Below are 7,228 nucleotides of genomic sequence, written 5' to 3' on the forward strand. Positions count from 1 at the left end.
ACACCTAAATGTGCTATAATTGATAAAGAAGTACTAGCTGCTCACATTCAGTACCTGAAAGGTGGAATACCATTAGACAGAAGTAACATACCTCACCTTCACAAAAAGCCATTAAAAAGATGCTCCAGTTAAACTAACTACAATACAGGTTCACATTTATTTCCAATTAGTCTCACTGTAATTTTCTCAGGCTATTACCAGGGATGCTTATTGTACAGTCTGCAAGAGAACTGCAGTCTCTGTTACAGGTGCCCCAGCATAGATTTGCACTTCTTTCCAGCAGCCCCACTCGTGCAGGTACAGGCTGCACCAATAAAAGCAAGTTGTGCATATTCTGCCATGCTTCTGTACAAAGCCACCATCATGGAAAAGAATCATAGAATTGTACGGCACAGATGGAGGCCATTTGGTCCATCGACTCTGCACCGGCCCTTTCAAACAGCAATCCAGTTCGCCCCATTCCACCGCGCTTTCCCCATATTCCTAGAATTTTTTTTCTCCTTCAAGTATTTATCCAATTCCCTTTTGAAGGCTATTATTGAATTAGTACCCACAAATGGTTGCATTTGTACAAGTCACTGATATACACTACATAGTTTGTGTCGTGCAGGTACAGGTACAACTAGTGCAAACGCAGCAAGTCAAAAGAAAGGCTTGCAAAAGGTCGGTGCACATGTGAAATCAATACATAATCCAATTAGAAAGTTTTAAACTGTTGATTTATTTCAGTTTGAACCAGGTAAAACACTTTAAGACATAAAGTAAGCACAAGATGATTTATTTTTGAGCTGGGTACACTGTGGACTGGATCTCTGGGCCAAAAGCAAATTGAAAACTCATCTGTTCAACAGTGTTTAAATAATTTTTTTTTTTAAGTTCCAGTTGTTGAGGGAAAGTCAAACATTGCTTTCTAGGCTGCATAACTGAGGAAAATTGCTGATGTGAGGTTAGCTGGAAGTAGTGTAAAACATATGCAAATTGCATATTAACATAAATCTAAAGCCTGACCACCAGTCTGCTATTAGATGTAGCAAAAGCCTCAGTATCAGTCCTAATGCAGTTGTTGCTGCCACATTATGGTGTTTTCCAAGAATAACCCAAGCAAGACACTGGTTGGAATAGTGGCCTCAGGCCAATCTGGCACAAATGCTGTCCCAGGTTTCGTTAATTCAGCACTGGGCATGTTTAATTACTAGTCATCCAACAAACCAAAGTTTTATTTTCCCTTGAAAACTTCTATCGCTCATTGTATATTCACGTAACAAACATTTCTGCTTCATTGCCCAAACTAACTCCAAGGTCAAGAAGCTAGGGGTTTTTAAAACTATAAGCCAGGTGTGCGCAAGTCCGAAAATCCAGAAAAAGAAAATGCATTCTTACAAAGAACAGTGTGTTTGAATATAAAATAGATACTGATAGAAAAGGTTACTTCAGTCTGCTTCCTGCTGACAATCCTGAGTTCTCTGCAAGATATCCAGTGGGGCTGATATCGATGGTATACGTTTGATCCATTCATAGTCCCCAAGTAGGGTAACCTAGGGCACTTGGACTGGATAGGGATACATTATTGTTTATTAAGAAGTGCATACAGCAGGCACGCTCTTAACCCACGTCACTTTTATGTACTCAGCCACATAAAAATAAAATTATAAAGGGGTATTTAAAAAAAACATGCAGGGTCAACAACAACCCAATGGCTTGGACCAGAACAGCAAATTTTATTATCTTCATCTTTTATCTATAAGAAATAAGGTGAGGGCGAAATGGGAATGAAAGATCAGTGTTATTGAGGAGGCAGAAATATCAAGGGAGGAGATTCAGGGAAGAAGAAATCAAGGAAAGAGGGAGTGATCTGGGAGGAAAGGGAGACTGTGAACTGAGAGATCAGGGGGAAGAGAGATTACAGAAGAGAAATGAGGAGAAGAAAAATCAGGAGAAAGTGCATGCTCCATCAGGAGGAAGAAAGGGACACAAATAGGGAGGGAAGGAGTGTGATCAGGAGGGGCAGAACGATCAGAAGCAATAGAGAAATCAGGAAGACAACAGCTATAAGTTGATAAAATGGTAAGAGGAAAAGTAGTTTGAGTTCTGATGAAAGGTCAAAACCCTGAAACGCTGTTTCTCTCTCCAGATGCCGTCAGAACTGCTGAATATTTCCAACACTTTGTTTTTAATGTCAGATTTCCAGCATTCACAGTATTTTGCTTTTATTTTAAGAGTACGAGTGTTTTTTTTTTCATCATTGTGCTTTTTTTCCTTGGTATCTTAAAAACAACTACCATTCAGTAGCAAGTATATTTACCTGTATCTAATAGATGTAAAACTACTAAAATAAATGCATGTGGCTAAAACGGTGCTGGCGTGGCCATAGCTGTGGCTACTGAACACCAGAATAGAGAACAACCATGTGCACTGCTTTCGGTGCCGGGTAACAAGAGTATTCAAGGTCCGGGCTGACAAGAGCACTGTGTACACTTTGTTCAGGGCTTCATATAGCTTGTATTTTACTGTCTTAGCTATATAGTGCAATAATCTATTTATGTTCTTGGTGAAGGTGGGGATTTACGAATGGGAAAAAGTGGGAGACAGTTTGAAAGAGGGGTTAGAGTCAGGAGCAGGTGGTGGCTGGAGATGTACTGGGAGCGAGTAGCAGGGACAGTGAACGCTCTACAACGAGCGCTAACACCGCTTCACTCCAACCACTGTCAGGGGCCGGTTCAAGTCTTGCCGGGATCGGATCCCTCAAACTCTCGCCGAGCGACTGCTAACCGGGTCATGCGACACGCCGCCGCCCGCGCCCGCCGGCAACCCGGAGACCCCGCCGCCGCTCGCGCCCGCCGGCAACCCGGAGACCCCGCCGCCGCCCGGCGGCAACCCAGAGACGCCGCCGCCCGGGCCCGCCGTTACCCGGAGACGACGACGACGACGACGACGCCGCCGCCCCGGGCCCGCCGTTACCCGGAGACGACGTCGCCGCCGCCCAGGCCCGCCGTTACCCGGAGACGCCGCCGCCCGGGCCCGCCGTTACCCGGAGACGCCGCCGCGTGCCGAACGGATTCCAGTTTTTCCAAACGAACCCACAGGTCGGCGCCACCCTCTGCAGCTTCCGACAGAAACCGGTCCTGGAGAATAGGTTCCGGCCGCTGCCACAGTTTCCTGATCGTGGTGTGATTTTTAAATGTTCTCCGGTGCCACTGTTACCCTTTTCGAGCGACTGCAAAGGAATGTGACAGAATCACAGAATCGTCACAGCGCAGAAGGAGGCCTTTGGCCCATCGTGTCTGCACCGGCTCTCTGAAAGAGCAACTCCCTCAGTTCCATTCCCCTGCCTTCTCCCCATAACCCTGCACATTCTTCCTTTTCACATAACTGTCTAATTCCCTTTTTAATGCTTCAATTAAATCTGCCTCCACCACGTTCTCAGGCAGTGCATACCAGACATTAGCCACTCGCTGTGTGAAGAAGTTTTTACTCATGTCACTTTTGCTTCTCTTACCCATTACTTTAAATCTGTGCCCTCTCATTCTCGATCCTTTCACGAGTGGGAACAGTTTCTCTCTATCTACTCTGTCCAGACCTCTCATGATTTTGAACACCTCTATCAAATCACCTCTCAGAATGCTCTTCTCCAAGGAAAACAGTCCTAACTTCTCCAATCTATCTTCATAACTGAAATTCCTCATCTTTGGAACCATTCTCGTGAATCTGTTCTGCACTCTCTGCAATGCCCTGACATATTTCCTCAAGTGCGGCACCCAGAATTAGACACAATACTCCAGCAGAGGCCGAACTAGTGTCTTATACAAGTTCAACATAACCTCATTGCTCATGTACTCTATGCCCCTATTAATAAAGCCCAGGATACTGTATGCTTTATTTACCGCTCTCTCAACCTGTCCTGCCACCTTCGTTAACTTATGCACATATACACCTAGGTCCCTCTGCTCCTGCACCCCCTTTAGAATTGTACCCTTTATCCTATATTGTCTCTCCATGTTTGGCTTCGTTACTCTTCAAAATGTCTTTATGCCGGAACGATCTTTTTAAAAAATTGCTCCTGTGGATCTGGACAAAACAGCTTATTAGCTAAAGCAATGAAAGTAAGTTCTATACAGAAGCATCCAGAAATGTGCTAAAATCAGCCTGCAATTAGATCCGGTTCTTAGTGTTTTTTGAACATTTGATGTAAAATAGGGGGTAAGCATGATAAGTAATGGGAGCGGTGCCATTTCAAGCATTAAGGTGACTGTCCTTGGTTTGACATTTAAACGTATTTTGTATCTATTAATTAATGGAATTAATTCAACTTAGCCCGCTCCAAGATCCAGAGCTGCCATTAATTGCAGAGCCTGTGATGTCTGGAGAGTCTTCATTAAGTCTTTCACCACACTTCAACCCAGCTCCATAAATACACTTACTGAGACAAATACTTCATACATAAAATTATCCAATGGTTACAGCACTGAAGGAGGCCATTCAGCCCATCGTGTCCACGCTGGCACTCTGCAAGAGCAACTCACCTAGTCCCACTCCCCTGCACTTTCTCCATAGCCCTGCAAATTTTCTCTGTTCAGAAAATTATCTAATTCACTTTTGAAGGCCTCGATTGAATCTGCCTCCACCACACTCTCAGCAGTGCATTCCAGATCCTAACCATTCGCTGCGTAAAATAGTTTTTCCTCATGTCGCTGTTGCTTCTTTTGCCAATCACCTTAAATCGGCGTCCTCTGGTTCTGGATCCTTTGGCCAATGAGAACAGTTTCACCCTATCTACTTTGTCCAGCCCTCTCATGATTTTGAACATCTCTATCAAATCTCCTCTTAATTATCTCTTCTCCAAGAAGAACAGCTCCAGCTTCTCCAACTATTCACGTAACTGAAGTTCCTTATCCCTGGAACCATTCTCGTGAATCTTTTCTGCACTCTTTCTAATGCCTTAACATCATTCTGAAAGTGTGGTGCCCAGAACTATACGCAACACTCCAATTGAGGCTGAACCAGTGTTTTATAAAGGTTTATCATAACTTCCTTGTTCTTGTACTCTATGCCCCTATTTATAAAGCCCAGGATCCCATATGCTTTATTAACCACTTTCTCAGCCTGCCCTGCCATCTTCAATGATTTGTGCAAATATATACCCAGGTCCCTCTGCTCCTGCACCCGCTTCAGAATTGTATCCTTTAATTTGCATTGCCTCTCCTTGTTCTTCCAACCATCCTTAAATAACAAATCCACATTACCGTGTTACTGATCCTGTCCTGAGTGGTCAGTGCTTTGTGTATAGTATCAGCTTACACATGCAATATGGTGGCAGCGGTGTGTATTTGAAAACTGGGTCACGTTGTAGAATTTTAAAAATTTAAAATTGATAAGTGAAACAGAAGATTGGGATTGTGGTGCACTACTTCAGCCCAAGGTCATGGAGAGCAACCAGCCTGAAGTCAGGAAGAGCCACAGAAGAAGTTTGGGACCACACAGGCCATCTACAGCAAGGGCAGAAGCCATACAGAAAAAGACAAAGTCTCTTGTTACGGCCACGTGGTGTGATGTGGGTGGTTCCCACTGTTCAACTCCCCACCTGACCGCAGCAAGTGTTTTGTTACTTGGCTTTAATCCCTTGGTGTTTTATTTTTCAAATGAACAGACAACGACAGGTTTTTTTGTAGGTTTTTAAAAATTGAACATTAATTGTTTATTGATCAATACACCTTATCCAGAAATTATCGCAACCGCATCCACTCATTCGCCCACACACACACACACACACACAAGAAGAGATAGAGCGGAAAGAAAAGAAAGTGATTTTTTGTGGCAGGGGGAGGAGGTCATGATAAATTTATTGAATTCTCTTGAAAATCAAGTTCTCCATGGGTGCAGGCCTGAGATGATTGTAGATTTCTCTCTTGATTAAAAGTTCATCTGCCTATAACACTGTGTCTGCACAAATGCTTTGTCTTTTACTACAGCTATTACTGCTCCCTTTGTCTTTTATTCCATGCCATCGTTGTCATTTAATTTCTCCTGCCCTCTGCAGGATCACAGATCTTTCCTTTTGTTCTCCCCCCCCCCCCCCCCCCCCCCCCCCCCCCACCGCCCTCTCTTTCACTTGCTCAAAGCTTATTGCATTTCTAACCTTTGCCAGTTCTGATGAAAGGTCACAGAGCTGAAATGTTAACTTTGTTTCTCTCCCCACAGATGCTGCCAGACCTGCTGTGTATTTTTTGCACTTTCTGTTCTTATTTCAAATTTCCAGCATCTGCAGTGTTTTGCTTTTAATAACAATATTTCCAATTCTTGTTTCATCTGCAAATTTTTAAATTGTGCCCTGTATGCCCAAGTCTCTGTCATTAATATATATCAAGAAAATCAGGGGTCCCAACACGGCCCCCTCAGGAATCCCACTATATATCTTTCTCCAGCTGAAAAACAGCCGATCATAATTACTCTGTTTCCTGTCAGTCTGCCAATTTCGTATCCATGCTGCTACTGTCTTGTTTGTTCTATGGGCTGTATCTTTGCTGACAAGCCTGATATGTGCACTTTATCAAATGTCTTTTGGAAGTCTATGTACACTACATCAACCACATTATCCTCATCCAGCCCTTCTGTTACTTCATCAAAAAACTCAAACAAATTAGTTAAACACAATTTGCTCTGAACAAATTTATGCTATTTTTCCTTAACTAATCCACATTTGTCCAAGTGACTGTTAATTTTGTCCCGAATTATCATTTCTAAAAGCTTCTCCACCACTGAAGGTAAACTAAATGGCCTGTAATTGCTGGGCTTATCCAAACACCCTTTTTTTCAACAAGGCTGTAACATTTGTAATTCTCCAGTCCTCTGGCACCACCCTATATCTAAGGAGGATTGGAAGATTATGGCCAGTGCCTCCGCATTTTCCACCCTTACTGCCCTCAGCATCTCATCCGGTCCTGGTGACCTATAAATTTGAAGTACAGCCTGCCTATCTAATATCTCCTCTTTATCAATTTTTAGTCCATTCAATGTCTCAATCTCCTCCTTCACATTACTTGGGAAGCATCTTGGTAAAGTCAGATGCAAAGTACTCATTTAGCACCTCAGCCATGTCCCCCACCTCCATGCGTAAATCCCCTTTTAGATCCCTAATCGGCCCCAATCCTCCTTTTACCACCCTTTAACTATTTACGTGCCTGTAGAAGACTTTCAGATTCCCTTTTATGTTTGCTGTGAGTCTGCTTCTTAT

At 43.5% G+C, this 7,228-nt stretch overlaps 1 protein-coding gene across 6 annotated transcripts in view; it reads right to left on the reverse strand.

Moving 5' to 3' along the window:
* The window catches only part of riox2 (ribosomal oxygenase 2), a 46,289-nt gene extending 42,999 nt beyond the window's left edge, over positions 1-3,290 (reverse strand). The window contains exon 1 of one of the 6 annotated variants that reach the window (XM_068040616.1): positions 3,082-3,290. The gene's annotated coding sequence lies outside the window, so the exon portion shown is untranslated. Of the gene's footprint in view, positions 1-2,907 lie in introns of all 6 variants that reach the window. The other 5 variants (XM_068040615.1, XM_068040610.1, XM_068040612.1 and 2 more) reach the window with 5 other exon arrangements.
* Between the last annotated feature and the right edge of the window lie 3,938 nt (positions 3,291-7,228).

This window comes from Heterodontus francisci, chromosome 10, assembly GCF_036365525.1.
Source record: "Heterodontus francisci isolate sHetFra1 chromosome 10, sHetFra1.hap1, whole genome shotgun sequence".
Classification (NCBI taxonomy): Eukaryota; Metazoa; Chordata; class Chondrichthyes; order Heterodontiformes; family Heterodontidae; genus Heterodontus; species Heterodontus francisci.